The sequence below is a fragment of the Euprymna scolopes genome, chromosome 45 (assembly GCF_053919585.1).
Source record: "Euprymna scolopes isolate OS-2025 chromosome 45, ASM5391958v1, whole genome shotgun sequence".
Classification (NCBI taxonomy): domain Eukaryota; kingdom Metazoa; phylum Mollusca; class Cephalopoda; order Sepiida; family Sepiolidae; genus Euprymna; species Euprymna scolopes.
The window spans coordinates 50,957,364-50,974,102 of record NC_136526.1 but is presented as its reverse complement, the minus strand read 5'-3'; the positions used below and the strand labels follow the sequence as shown (position 1 = coordinate 50,974,102).

The 16,739-nt window shown below is 34.7% G+C and overlaps 1 long non-coding RNA gene across 1 annotated transcript; it reads left to right on the top strand.

Annotated features, from left to right (window-relative positions):
• The first annotated feature begins 3,586 nt into the window (after positions 1-3,586).
• LOC145269604 (uncharacterized) lies at positions 3,587-11,411 on the top strand. Its single transcript, XR_013865129.1, has 2 exons — positions 3,587-3,683; positions 7,715-11,411. It is a non-coding gene; the product is annotated as an uncharacterized LOC145269604 (long non-coding RNA).
• Positions 11,412-16,739: the final 5,328 nt, after the last annotated feature.

The window sequence follows — 16,739 nt, the reverse complement described above, 5'->3', positions numbered from 1 at the left end:
CCTCAAAGTCCGGGCTTCTGTAAAGAAAGATGAAGAAGGAAAACCCACTCCTCACAAATTTATTAGTTCGTTACAGAAACAATCGCCTAAAAATCTCCACTGATCTTTTAGGGATTATATATTTGGTGCTTTTAAGGCACTCCCTAATAAAATAATTTAACACAATTTTTCGAACAAACAACAAACCACTTCTTAAACTTAACAAGGAAAAGGTTTATTTAAAAAAGCATTAAACTCGAAGGAGGAAAAGAAGGAAGGAAGGTTTGGGACTTCACTGCTTACTAGGTAGTTACATCCGGTGGCTGTCGTCATATACCTAGTAGGAGCAGAGAAGCGAAAGGTCTAGTCCCTTCGAAAGCTGGTGGAGTAAGAGAGAGTTTTTTCTTCTCAGGACCGGAAGCTGTCAGGTCCTTGGGGGTTAAAAATATTCATGCCCCACTCCTCTGATTGGCCAGTGTATGGCCACATCACTCAATCAGGGAGGAATATGTGCAAGAAGAAAGAGGTCTATTTGCATCTGCTACAATCTTCGCACTCAATAACAAAACTGCCTCGTGGTTTGCACAATCTGCCAAATGGTTTCCTGCTATCACCTTTACGCCAGCAAACGCCAACGAATTAGCATGCAGCCAAGTTAACCTCTTGCCAATCATCGCAGCTACAAGATTGCGTTTCCCATAAGACCGACTATCTGTAATGAATGTGGTTCTTCTGTCAGATCAATTACTGTCCTACACGGCAGACACAAACAGAAACCTCTTACGTCGAGAGCACTTTCATGTCCACACTCCCCACCAGTCTCAAGATTACACATGTGGCATTGCGGACATGGTCATTTGTTGCATGATGAGGGATTGACTGGACTTCTTCATCTTCATCAGAGCTCTCAGAAGAGGCGTCGGGTTGGGGTTCACAGTCAAACCATCCGGCCCATAAGACATAGATCGGATGCACAGTTCATCATTGGATAATTCACCACTGCCAATATTTGCCAACTGGTTTGTATTTAGGGTGGGTTGGACATCTCTCACATGGCGTGGAGCACCATCGACTAGCACAGCCTGCTCACTGACGATGCCAGTGATTCATCCTCTTCGAAAGCTGGTGATGCACTAACTATTGGGAGGCTTCATCCAGACTGTATCCCCTAACTCATACAGCCCTCGCCGATCAGACAGATGCACGTAAATGCCCTTGATGCACACTTGGTAGCAATAGATCGCATTAACAGGTGCGCTCGCAGCAGTCACGGCATTCTTTGGTGTTGCATTATATCTATAGACCACCTCGGCAATCCTGTATTGCTTCCTGGCCATGATCCTCTTCATGTTTTAATGGCACCACTCTGCTATGCCGTTGCCACTTAGCACATATGCACATTGGTGTCCGAGCCAAATCCCCTACATGTCTACGAAACACCTAAACTACTCACTACAAAAGGCCTTGTAATTGTGCATTAGGATCTCTTTAGGCGGCCCCTTTTGTAAAATATGGATTCCAATTCACGGATGACACTGGAGGAGTCCTGTCTTACTAATGGGCGACAGATTGCAAATTTCGTAGGTCTGCAATCGATCAGTGTGAGGGAGTTCTGGCTTCTGTAATGGGTTATGTCCATACCCAGTCAGCTCCAAGTGTCTACTCCTAGCAAAACCTTCTACCATCTACCTGGGGTGAGTTTGCTTGATTGGCATGTTTGACAATCCTTGACCATTATTCTTACTGCACTTTTGGGCACTGATAGATAGGTCAACTGCACAAAATAGCATATCCGTCTCACTCCACAATGCCAACTGTTGTGGTGTATATTCCTGATTTTGTCGACCGCCTCCGCAGAGGCAGCACATAATGGCACCAGCCCAACTTCCTTCTTCATGGTGTCATACCATCTCTGTGGCACCCGAGTGAGCCTATTAGCAAGGTTGAAATTTGAAGTGACAAGTATCGTATCCACAGACAGGTTGTACTCTGTTACCAGCTTTCTCACAGTCTCCAGCGTCCGTCTGATCAGTATCTAAGTGGCTGCCTTGGTGCACATCCTGGTCTTACCTGTCAGTGTGTCTAATATCCAGTGGTACATGCATAGCGAATCAGTGTGTATGCACAATTTCCTGAATGTCTACTGGAATGCAAGGTTGATGCCTTTTATCACTGTATCGAGCTCTACCACGTTGATATGGGCAGACCAGTAGGTGTCCTCAATCACAACCAGCAGATGTCCTCAATCGCAATCCTATTCTTCTCCAACAGCACTCCAATGGCCAGAGAGCTTGCATCCACCCACACGCTCATCTCCCTACATGTACCAGTCTCCTTTAACAGGATCATCCTGCTTTACCCTTGCGATGGTATCCGTCACCATGCAAACCAACAGATCATCTGTTGTTTCATTATCTCAATATTTGGTGACTGCGTTTGCCCTTCTTTTTATGGTGCCTGTTGCCGCACAAGCCCACCAACACACTGGTATGTGCCCCACAAGTTTTGCACACACGGAGAATACAGCTTGCTATTGTGAAGACATCGAGTACTTCCATGTCCCCATTACAAGGTCCCTCAGTCCTGTGCAATGTTCAGGCCCAAGATGCGGACAATATCCTCCAAATGTCTGGGTCCTTGCAAATCAGACTAAACTCGACCAGTTTAGACTTGACGCATGGTGATGATACAATGTCTTCATATATATTTCATCAAGGCACGCCAAAGTTCCATCTTTTATTGTTTCTTCCTGTGACAACACAGCATTGATGATGGTCTTCATTATTTGAGGTTCCACGTTCAACACGAAGCCTAGTCTGGTAAGGCAGTACCTCCTGCTGGCAAACACCACCATCCGAAAGGGCCACGTCGTCTTGCTGCCTTGTAACTTTGTTTATACTAACATTTGTTTGAATTTAATTTTTAACGTATTGTTTTTTATCCAGTTAAAGTAATTGTTTGTTATTCAGTTAAACCAATTTATTGTTCGTTTTTCAGTTAAACTAATTTATTATTCGTATTTCAGTTAAACTAATTTATCGTTTGTTTTTCAGTTTTGATTTGTAAATATTTTTTTTATTTAAAAAATATTTATTGTTCATTTTTATTTATTTCTATTGAATAAACTTCAGTTTCATACAAATATAATCGTATTCCTTTTCTTTTAAAACTTTTTAACAACTTTTTCCCTTTCAATTCGTTTTTTATTATTAATATTTTTATTATTAATATTGGATGAGTTTCAGTACAAAGTATCATGTTTATCTTTTTTAATCCAATTTTGAAGTTTTCTAACGCTTTCTGTAAAAAATGTCTGCTCATTATCGACAGTCTGTGTTCCACTTATCTTACTTGCTAGGTCCTATGGCGATGACGTCATTTTTCAGCTGACATGCCATCTATGACGATGGTCACGGTTTGTCTCTGTCAACCGAACTTTCGTTTGCTCTGTGATATTTGTCTTTGTCCCCATTAAATAATGAAAATATTACAATAAATTAATTTATAATTTTATGTGTAATATTTATCGAAAAGATCGACTGTTTCGCAATGGCGCATTTAAATTAGCTTAACTTTAATTTTCTGCGAACTTGCTATCCCGGTCGCCATCTTAAAATTAGACTTGTGCCCATCAAATTCGTCTTTTTTTAATCAACAAAACTTATAAGTGTTTTTTTCTTGAAATGAAATTCATCAAATAAAAGGTAAGTCTTACTTCAATTTAATTCCTTTTAAGATTTTTTTTCCTGCAAAGTTACCTGAACCATTATGTTTCCCTTTGTTTTTTTTTGTTTTTTTTACATAGAAATTAGTCAACGCTTCTAGTTTGCATGTAAACGAATACAATGATTTTATACAATCGTCTCTAATTTACTGTATATACTGCAACTGAAGACTATTTTGACATGGGAAACCGTTGCAAATACGTAATTTAGTCGTGACGTACATTAAGTTTAAATCTAATGGTCCAAAATATATACAATACGGTTTGGAGATGTGAGGTATTCATCCCCCGCTGTAACTTAAAACATAATACAATTTTAAGTAAATTTACACAAAATAAAAATATTATGGTAAATTTTTACGATGTACCCCAAAAGCTCAGCGTCGTTTAACCCCTAAAAAATAACGATTTACTTTTTTGTGCATAATACGTTTTAACGGCCTTTATGAACAATATGAAAAGAGAAAATTTGGAAAAAAATAAACATTTTAGATTGGGGGATAACTTTCCTATATAAATTTAACGTAAAGTGATCACTCACTTCTTGGCCACTTAGTGTTCAACGAGACATGTCACCCTAACATTATTTCAAGTTTGGCGATCGAGAGAGGGGGGTCAGGAGGGCGGAAAACATGACATTTTGGAGTGCAGGAGAGGATTACATTTGAAACATGAAATAAGGTAATGTGTGGGGGGGATTAAATGTAAAACGTAAAATAACATAATAAATTTAATTTTCGTGATGACAGAGGGAATTAATTTTGTATGAGACCATTATGTACTTTCGCCTAATTTCTCTTTTCATATTATTTATAAAGGCCGTTTAAGAAAATATTCATTTTTATTTTTAGAGGTCAAACACTGTTTTTTTTTTGTTTTTGTTTAGAGTGGGGGGGGGAAATTAGAAATATAGACCAACACACAAACTACCTTTAAAACTTCTCTAGGGGATTTTCGAGTATGCTGGAAACGAATATTGCAATTAAAATTGGGGCCGGCAATTTTTCACAGTATTACAAACATATTTATCCACATGTTTCATATATAAATATAACGCGGTAGCCATGTTTGTTTTTAGGCTCGCAGAAATGTGTGTGGAGGGGGATTATTAAATGAAATTCCAAGATAATGTGGAGCTAATCTTTTATTATTATTATTATTATTATTATTATTATTATTATTATTATTATAAATAACCAAGAATAAATGAATAAAATAAGAACATTGGTATTTTTTGTATGCGCAAGTGCACGCATATATACTATATGTTGTAAGACTGTGTAGCAAAGTAACCCATACTGTATTACTGTACCTTAATGTTGTTTTCTATTTTTATAACATGTTCTAGAATTGACAAAAAGTGGAACAATTTTTTTTATTACATTTTCACTCCAAACAAGGCACAGTGCCACTTTTTATGTAGAGGGATACTATCAGTGATATAAGTTACAGGAATACTATGTGGGAAGTTGAGCAGCAAGATGTATGTTCACATTACACTTCTGCATGTCAGTACAGTTGGTGAAGCAGGGACCTGGAAAGGAATTCCAAAGTCTAGCAGTTCTGGGTAAGAAAGAATTAGAGTAGAAGGCTTTCTTAAGGGATCTCAACTGTGTAGGGGTGGGACTTTGCTGCTTGTCGGGTTTGTTGGGGTATTTACATCGAGGGGATGTAAGGCCTTGTAGTTCGTTAGATCAGCCCCCCCCATTAAAATACTTGTACAGAGAGACGAAACATTTCATTGATGGAATAGAGATTGAAGATTCACTGACAGTTCAGGACCTATCAGGTTGACAAGTCTCTTTTGAACTCTGTCCAAGAGTGAAAGACTAGTAGCAGATGCACCAGCCCAAATGTGACAACGATATTCCATACATGGGTGAATGGTGGCATTGTAGTGCTACAGGATACTTTAAGGCGTAAGTAACTTTCTAGCAAGGTAGAGAGCCCACCTTCTTTGCAACAGCCTTGGCAATGCTTTCTTCAAATTTGTTTCCTGTGAACGTTAAGCCTAGGAGTTTAAAGCAAGTAGTCTAAGGTAATGTATCTTTAGCCATAGCTATTGGTGGCCGAGAAGTTTCTTGTAATTATTAAAGCAAATGAACTTAATATTGGCAGCATTGGATGTTACCATCCATTTTTGATCCCATTCCACTACAGACTGCAGGACTTTCTGTAGGGTTTTTCCCATTGCCTTTGTTATGTGTTCATTTATTTTTCCCCTCATGTCTGTTATAGATCGTGGTGTTGTCAGCAAATATACCCATCTTAAAGACTATTTTATCAGAGAAGTCATTTATGAATATGAGGAATATAAAGGTGTGAGGATTGACCCCTGAGGTACACTCGCATTTATATCACATTGTTTAGACTTATTACCATTGAGTACAACCTGGATTCTTCTCTTATTTAAGAAGGATTTAATTATGTTATGTATTCATCCAGTAATTCCAAAGGATCTGATTTTCATTAAAAAAAAAACTATCGTACCATGCCCTGTTACAAGCCTTATATATATCTAGGGCTACTCCCATCCCCTCCCTTGCCTTATCCAGTGCATGGTATATACGTATATACTTTTTGTCAAGTGAAACTAAAAGAAATGTTATATACTTGTGGCATTTAGTTAAATATTATTATATTATTACATAAAATATGTACTTTGACTGTTTCATGCACTTAAACCATCATGATTTATGCTGTGAACTGTAGTCACTTGTCTTATCAAGCAATCTAGCTGCACAGTCTTTGACAATATGGCCCTGGTTACTGTATTTGTAACAGATGATCACTATTTGAGGATTTGCTGTGAGTGGAAATTTGAGCTCAACTGAAGTTGTCAGCCTGGTTTCAACAGTATCCACACCCTCGCATACACAAGCAAATCGCAAACGGTCAAGATGTTGATGCATGGTGCTTGTTGTAACCCTCTTAAATTAAAGCTTCGTCAGAGCCTCGAGCCCTTTTCCCCATGAATCAGCCATTTCTTAAAGTTACCGCATTTTATTAGCATATATGTCCACACATTTTACCCATTTCACTTTTTTGCTTTATGTAACATGCACTTTGACTATTTCATGATGCAGTGATAGCAGCCATTAATTGTAACAAGACAGGCCGCACCTACTTCTCCTGACTTCATGCTCTATCTTGAAGCTGCTGATAAGTACCAGCCAGTGCAAATTTTGCCAAACCTTCACTCACTCGACCTACAGATGTAAGGCATAGACTGATGAAAACGTTGATATATAATAACATTGATTACAGCACACCTTGGTACATTTTCCATTAGGAAGTGAACATCACCATATTCAGTCAGATGCACTACCACCGAATTCCAGAATGCATCAAATTCCAGTAAATATTAAAAGCCTACCAGTTTTTCGTCAATGATTAAAGCCTGCAGGTGTAAAGTTGTGCTTGTAGTGGGCAGCCTGCACCCTTTTCACCTGGTTGTGAATGGCTGGAGTTGCAGCAAAATGCATTATTCCTTTGCACTTGAATCATCGTGATTTATGTTTTGAAGTTTGGACACTTGTTCAATCAAGCAATCTTGCTGTATAGCTCTGGTAATTGTACCTGATCTGTAACAGATGATCCCTATTTAAAGATTAGCTGTGAGTGGAAATTTGATCTCACCTAAAGTTGTCTACCTGGTTTCATCAGTATATTCCTTAATGTTGTGAAATTTTATTGGAGTATACGTCCACACATTTAACTTTATCAGCTTTACATATGCACAGAACACTCTGTTCACAGAAACACCCTGAATGTTTTCCTTCAACCCCCATTGTTTTCAAGCCCTCTTTCTACTCTCACTGCAGCCTAAAAATGGGTCTTATAAAATTACTAAATATTTCTTTAATTGAAAACTTATTTTAATAAAGGGTTAGATAATCAAAATTAAAATATGTCTGTTACTTTAAAAATATTTTCGTTTCGAATTTGCATAAAATTTATAAAATTTATATTTTTTATGAAATTTATCTTTGGATGTTTTTAATTTTGCAGAAAACCATTCATGAGAAAAACAAGTATCATTGGATTTGAAGTGATCTACATTCTCTTTGCGATTTGAATAGTACTACATTATTATGGGATCTAAAATGTGGAAATGTCTTTCAAAAATATTTTTATAATTCAAACAGTTTTCCATCAATCACTTAAATGAGAAAAATAAAGGATTGAAAATAATCTGGAGTCAAATTTTATGATCTATTGGACAAAACATTTGTCAAATGCATTTTATGTCTTTGTATTTAATTTAACTCGAAGTTATATGACTCAATATAAAATCCATAAAAATTCAAAAACTGGCTAGATTTCATCATTCTGTTTCTCATGATAAAATATAAAAATACAAAGAATAAAACTGTAAGGTAATATCTAAAACATATCACTTTAAAAAATGAATTATAAATCTGATACTGCAAGGGAATCATATTCTTGTGAACTGTGTGGTTTGGTTTTTACCAAGAAACACAATCTTGTTATTCATATGCGAACACATTCAGGAGAGACACTTTATTCTTGTAAAGTATGTGGGTCTTCCTTTACGCAGAAGGATGATATGTTACAACATAGGCAAACACATTCTGAGGAAAAACCATACTCTTGTGAAGTATGTGGCTGTTCTTTTACAATAAAACGAAGTTTATTGCATCATATGCGAACACATACTGGAGAAAAACCATATTCTTGTGAAGTATGTGGCTTTTCTTTTACAATAAAACAAAATATGTTAACACATATGCGAACACATACTGGAGAGAAACCATATTCTTGTGAAATTTGTGGCTCTTCATTTACAACAAAACAAATTATGTTGCGACATATACGAATGCATACTGGAGAAAAGCCATATTCTTGTGAAATATGTGGCTCATCGTTTACAATGAAACATAATATGTTGCAACATATGCGAACACATACTGGTGAAAAGCCATATGCTTGTGAAGTATGTGGATCTTCTTTTAAACAGAAAATACATATGTTACGGCATATGCAAACACATACTGGAGAGAAACCATATTCTTGTGAAGTATGTGACTCTTCTTTTACACAAAAAATTCATATGTTTCGACATATGCAAATACATACTGGAGAAAAACCATATTCTTGTGAAGTATGTGGATCTTCTTTTTCCCAGAAAATACACATGTTGCAACATATGCGAACACATACTGGAGAGAAACCATATTCTTGTAAAGAGTGTGGTTTATCTTTCACATTTAAAAATAATATGTTACGACATATGCAAACACATAGTAGAGACAGAGAAAAACCATATTCTTGTGAAGTATGTGACTCTTCTTTTACGCAGAAAATACATATGTTGCAACATATGCAAACACATACTGGAGAAAACTGAGCTTGAGGGAAGATTAAAGCTGCCTAAAATAGAAACTACGAGAGCAACAAAGGCAGCAATAAAAAAGGTTTATGTTGCTTTCCAGAGACTACGTTCATATGACACACCCCTTATCGAGTTTAATCAGGTTTCTTATGCATCACGACTGTATATTGAGAACAACAAAGGCAGCAATAAAAAAAGTTAATGTTGCTTTCCAGAGACTACTTTCATATGACACACCCCTTGTAGAGTTTAATCAGGTTTCTTATGCATCACGACTGTATATTGAGAACAACAAAGGCAGCAATAAAAAAAGTTAATGTTGCTTTCCAGAGACTACGTTCATATGACACACCCCTTATAGAGTTTAATCAGGTTTCTTATGCATCAAGACTGTATATTGAGAACAACAAAGGCAGCAATAAAAAAAGTTAATGTTGCTTTCCAGGGACTACTTTCATATGACACACCCCTTATAGAGTTTAATCAGGTTTCTTATGCATCAAGACTATATATTGTTAGGAAAGCTGCCCAAACTTTCCAAAAAAAAAAACCAACAGGCGTCAGAAGCAGAGCAAAAGATTGAAAACCAGCTGAACATGTGTAGAAAGGAATTCTCTCAAATCAAACAATTCCTGGATGCCGCTGCCATACAGGGACAACTGAAGAACATCATCTGCAGACTCAGTAGAAAATATGGAACAAAATTATGAGACCTGAAGAATATAGCGAGGGAACTCAAGGGGCTGGTCCTAGTACTTGCCAAAAGAATAAAAAAATAAAAGAAAACAAGAATAAGACGAGAGTAAAAAAATAAAAGCTTTAAACAAAATAACATTATTCTTTCTAAATTTAACAAGGAACACAATGTAGAAAAGCTGCCCGAAAAGCAAGTGCTGGCGAATTATGTGGAACCCCTGTTTAAAAAATGAGGTCATCTATAGTGAAGGGGCTAAATGGATCCAACATATTGCTAAAAGCAATGAATAAAATCCGAAATGCCAGAACCAGAAATAGCAGCTGGAATTCTAAAACAAAAGCTCAATGGATTCCAGAATTACAAAACCCTGGCACAGACCACTGACCTGATTTCTGGCTTAAACAACTATCAGCATGACATAGAGTTTATTGCAAGTGCTTCAGAATATTGAGGAATGAAAAGGCTACACCAGCAGGGCTATTAAAAGGTGGTACGACCCCATACTCAAATCAAATGAACCAACATGTCCTTATAAATCTAGGCCCATCTGCTGTCTCACTATGACATACAAGCTCTTCACTGGCCTGTTGCAGACAGCATCTATCAACATCTCCTCTGCAGCAGTGAGAAGTAGGAAATGTTTAGGCATCAAGGACCAGCTGTTTATTAATAAGACTATCCTTTAAGACTAGAACGAGACAGAGGTACTTAAGCATTGCTTGGGTTGACTATGGTATCTAGATTTATATAAGATACACCAAATAAACAAACCGTGGTTATGCATATAAAAAATGTGGCGAGCAACTATGACATAAAGTCATATATAAAGGGGACTGTAAAGGTTTCTGATGTGAACATCAGACGAATCTTTTAATGAGATAGCTTAACCCTTCTGAGACTAACCATGGCTCTTCTTTTATGCAGAAACAAAGTATTTTGAGACATATGCGAGCACATACTGGAGAAACACAATATTTTTGTGAAGTATGTGGCTCTTTCACAATGAAATAACATATATTGCAACATATGCGAACACATACTGGAGACAAAATATCAAGGACTTATGTATGATAACAAAGTATCAAGGACTTATGTATGATAACAAAGTATCAAGGACTTATGTATGATATGAAACGAAATTGGAAATTAAAAGACGTTTCAATTATACCGGTCATCAGGAGCAACTGGGCTCATGAAAAAGAACTTTAAAAAGTACATAGCAAGCATACCCGGTGAACCAAGTGCAAGTGAAATACAAACGATTGCACTGAAAGGGACGGCTAGAATCCTGAAAAGATCTCTTGGTTGGACTCACTAAAATAGGGGTAAATGTCAGACATCTGGTTGGATGTCCCATCCCCTAGAAGAAAAAGTTTAAGAAAAATGAAAAAAAAGAGACATGCTGTAGAAGATACTTTTGTGTATACTTTTACAAAAAAAATAAAATATTGTAATTATATTCTCTAAAGTATTTACACTATTTAAAATATAAACTACAGGTAAACACATATATGATTCAAACAATATTACTTTTAAGTTTAACACATAAGCAGGCACATTGCAAATTAAATGTATATTTCAGTAAAGTTTTACATGATTGAATTGCATTCTTGTGAAAAGTGTGATTTTTTTGCAATGAAATTCAATATGTTACAGAATAGTGAGACTTATATTCCATTGAAATATATATTTTTACGTTTTTATGTTAAAATTTAATTTCATGAAAGCATGCATGATAGAAGTAAAAATATTGTGAAGTATGTTTTATCTATTGCAGTAAAAATGTCAAGATTTTAGAAACGTTTTATTATTGGATCATGCAAACAAACTATAAAAATTACCTGACGAATATATCTGGTGAACTAACACAAAAGAAGTGAAACATATACTTAGAAGAATCACAATTTTGATTTCGATATATAGAGTAACAAACGCTCTAAGTCGATAATGTGTACTATAACATTAGTAACTTTTAAACTGATACACAGCTTGGAAGAATAAGTTGCAATATTTAGGGGGACTAATTATATGTATGTTAGAAGAGAAGAACCCCTGCTTTCTGAAACATGGTGAGTTATGTTTGACAAGCTTAACTGGATAGGCTTGTAGATATGAAGACAACATTTAATCACAACTATATTGATTTGATACATTTGTAGATTTTAGAACGATTAGAGAAAGCACTGTAGGAAAATATGAGTTCATTTTTATACCGTATTGAGGCATTAGCCCTGCTGTATTATTTCTACTCATGCCGTAGGTGAATCCCAGGGGAAAAAGGCTGAGTTGTGTTGCATCGCAAGATAGTTCTATTGAATTGTTTTGTGCTATGTGAAGATGTTTCAGTCTAATTCCGGAATAAAGAGAGAATTGCAGTATGTTTAACCTTTTATAAACTCAGTCACATGACTTAGAGAGTGTTTCTGATTGGACAAGTCAGAAATTATATTCAAATTTTCTAGCCATTGATTGGCTCCTGCTGATGTTCTTTGCAATCATGTCTGAATTTTTGGGTTATTTATATTACTATTCTCATCTTTGCATAACATCGCAGTTGATGTGGACCAAAGTGCATAGGAAATAAGGGTTTTAGGGTAAATCCTCAGTGCTGGCGACACTCAAAATACAATCGTAAATTTCCGATATCTTTCAGTCAAGGTTAGTCCAAATTGCCAAGCTCGGCAGAAAAATTCCTGAATTCGACAAGAAATGCCTGAAGAGAGTCAGAAATTGCATCAAACAAACGTTGTGCACCTTACATTCTAGATGGAAACATTAATCTGAATAATCTAAATAATATGAATGATTAATCCTCATCTACAGAAAAATTCATAAACATGACACTGTTTTTCTATGGAAATGAAATCTGTCAGCTCAATCATTATTACTAATGATCTTTAGTGCAGTTGATAAAATGGAATCAGTCCATTTATTGAATTTTAAAAATTAAGTGAATGCGTGATATGTACAAATCAAAATAAAAATGAAATGAGGTTCTTGTAAATGAAATGATTGAACTTTGAGAAAAATTCCTGTTTGGAAACGATGATTGAAAATTAGAAATGCCTTTTGAGAGTTCATGGATATGTGTCGCAGTTAGTAGAGATTAGAGACAGCACTATTGGAAGATAAAAGTTTATTCATGTGATGTATTGAAGTCCGGCTGCTGTATTATTTGTATTCATGTCTTAGTCGAACCCTGGGCCTGAAGGCTGGGGTTGGTTGTATTGCATCACAGGAAAGTTATTGTGGATTGGTTCGTATCACGTGGACAAGTTTTCGGTCTAATATCTGGGATAAAGAGAGAATTACCTTATATTTAACCTTTTATTAACTCAGACGTGTGATTGAGAGCTGATTTTAGAATAAAAACTATATTACAAAATATTGAGCAACAAAAATGTTTTCCTGCTTATGTTCCTAGCAATCCTGTCTGCTACAGGTGATTTAATCTGAACAAGAACAGAAGTGTATGTGTACCAGGTCCTAGGAGCATTGCTCAGATAAATCAGGATGAGGTATGATCAGGGGTGTATGCTTACACTTAGTCAAGAAAAAACAGATGTCCATAAAATTCTGTCCATCAGAAAAATAATTGTTTTAATAAAAGGAAAATATAAACAGGCTTTCATTTGATGACGAAGAAAAGATTGTCAACCTGTTTTTAGCAATCTGATTATGGGATTTCTTTAAACAAAGGAACTAAGGAAAGAGATTGTTTTGGAAAAATGGTTTTCAAATAAGTAATGAAGCAAGACAGTTACACATAATTTAGATTAAAAAAAAAACAGACTTTGTCACCAAGAGATAGAAAACTATGAATCACTTAGGCAGTTATAAAACAGCAATAAACCACCAGTTGGGAAAAATAAAGGTTGATCGTCACAAAGAACCCTTACAATATATAAAGAAATAGAAAAATAAATAAATTATTGACTTATATATTGGGTTGAAGAGGAGAGAGATTAGGGGAAACGGAGTGAAGTAAAGCGGTATATAGAGAGAAAGATGGGGCCTTAGCTAGTAACAGAGTTTCTTTAAGAGAAAAATGGTTTAGATATAGAAAGAAAAGAAATTCAGAAGAAAAGAGAAAAGAAAAACGATCGAGAAAGGAAAGAGTCATCACGGGACAAGGAAACAGTGATCTCTAGGAGATGGTGGTCGGAATTAGGGTTTAATAAAAGAAAATGTGTTTTGAGAAAGGAGCGATTTTGCTTGCTGGCATCGAAGAGCATGCATCTCGTTGGGCTCCTGCCCAGGGCCAGAAAACCACTTTAGAAGAGCTAAGTTTAAAAGCTCTTGCTCCCAACTAGGAAGCTGTCTGAACGAGCCAAAGTTGTAACATCCTGCATCACAAAACCATTAAGAACCTAAAGAACTAACTTTCCTTTGGACGAAGTTTACCCAGAAGATCTTTTGAATAAGTATTCTCGTTTTTTAAAAAAAGGCAAGACTGTAGTTTAGGTGGAAAAATAATCTCGACCCCTTTATCACATAAAAGGAACTAATTTCCCTAATCACCGGTACGTTACCATGTCAATAATATGGTATTTCAGAAGTTTTTTTGAAAACAACTTAAAGAAGCCCAACTTTTTACTTTTTTAAACCGTTTCACGATCTTTTTTTCACAATATCTTTTTCTCTTTTTTTGACTTTATTTTAAACAATATTTTTTAAATTTTAAACAGAACATTTCACGATATCTTAAGAACCTATTTTAGCACGGTAACAAAAATACATAAGTACCGAATGTTTTATAATTAATATATTTTACTTTGAAACAGAGAAATAATAAATTGCAAGAGATTACGCGTGTTTAATATTAATTTGTATCATTTCACGTAATTGAACAATCACGCGATTCAATTTTTAATTAAAAATTTAAAAAAATATTGTTTAAACTTAAACTTTAAAAAGTCTGATAATTATCTCTATTTATGTATTGTTTATCATTAAGGTACTAGTGCAGAGAGTGATCCGGACATAAATAATAACGTTATTATTTAAAAAGCCATTCTTAACATGGGGAAGGGAGGGTGTTTTGTACCTATTCTATACTTCAACCTTACAATTGAATAAAAAAAACATATAAAACTTTAATTAAACTTGGAAATACGATTTAAAATTAGCGCGGATCACTCTCTGCACTAGCACCTTCATTAAAACGGCATTCATTGTGTACAAAAAAAAAAAGAAAAACACGGAACATATAAGACATTTAAATATGAAAAGAACTTTTCATAATTGTAACCTACGAAAACCTTTTTTATTTTAATTAAACGCAATATAAATAGAAGTTTTTTGTAAGTTGTTTTCAAAAACAACTTCTGAAATACCTATATTATTGTTTATATATTATTGACATAGTAACGTACCGGTGATTAGCGAAATTAGTTTCTTTTATGCGATAAAGGGTTCGAGATTATTTTTCCACCTAAACTACAGTCTTGCCAAAAAAAAAAAAATCTCAATTATTTTTTAGTTGTTCGAATTAAAACCCAGTTATTTACAGCACCGATGGAAGGACCAGCTTTGGCTGCACCAAAAGACGCGGAAGACCAGCCATTCACCAGAGCATCTACAGAAGTGACTCGAAGCCGTAGCATCTGCTAACAAACGACCAGCTGAAGATGTGTTGGCAGACAGACTAAGTTTTTGCGTACCCTGGGCATCAGAACGGTATTTTCCAGTGACCAGTGAAGATTTAGTGGCCCTCTTGCACTTTAAGTAAACGAAAATATGAAGATAAAAAAGGAACAGCAGTCGTTTGACACCGGTTGAAAGAATGCAATTTGATTGGATAAAGAAATATTGACGTCATTACTATGAAATATTGATAAAATTTAAAAATTTAAATTGTTGGAAAAGAATTTAATAACTAAGTATTTAATAATTAATAGTATTTTTAGAATTAAATAAAAATTAAAGTTAAGATAGAATTAAAGAATTGAAATTATTGTAAAAGAATTTAATAAGCATTTAATAATAGTATAAAATAATTAATGTAGAAGCATTTTTAAAAGAGTTAAAATCATTTAAGTAACAATTCGATCGCTTATTTATAGTGAAGTATTTTACTTTTATTTTAAATTTAAAAACGTTTACTAACTCTCCAGTTAAAAGTTTGTTTTTTTAAGTTAAGATAGCATTTAAGAATTGAAAGTATTGTAAAAGAATTTAATTAGTATTTAATAATCTGCATCTGTTGGTATTTGTGTGGCGGTGAAGGAAATCGACGTAAATATTTCCGCGTATAATAATATGTATCAGAGAACAATATCAGTTCTAATTATCTTTGTTTGGTTGGTAAAAAAAATCTGTTTTATACTAAAAAAAAGTACTACACAGGAAACGTGGACCCCGCGCAAACAGTTTTCTTTTAATTGTTTCTCCCTGAAATGCGCAAAAAAGTTTGTTTTTTTTACTTTCTTCGTATATATATCTCATAGACCCTTTTTTATCATGCATGTATTTATTTATTTCTAAAACAATCTTATATTAAAAAATTCTGTTTTCTAATATTGTCAATTTCAATATCGTTTCTTTTTATCATTTCTAATTAATTAAAATTACGCTTAAAAATTGTTTTAAAAAATTGTTTTAAAAATCCTGCATTATTAAAAATCGTCTATTAAAAAAATCTGTTTTTTAATATTATTAATTTCAATATCGTTTCTGTTTATCATTTCTAATTAATTAAAATCACGCTTCAAAAATTGTTTTAAAAAATCCTGCATTCATAAAAATCATTTATTTAAAAAAAAAATGTGTTTTCTAATATCAATTTCATTATTCCATTTTATTTATAAAATGACGTCATAATTTCTCTATCCAACCAATGGCATTTTTCAACCGGTGTAAGACTGCTGTTCCTTTTTCTCTTTTAATTTTCGTTTACCTAAAGTGCAAAAAGGCCGATTTAGTCCCCCCCTGAAGGGTCCACTATGAAATTTAAAAGTGAAGCCACCGGGACTTAGGGTTAG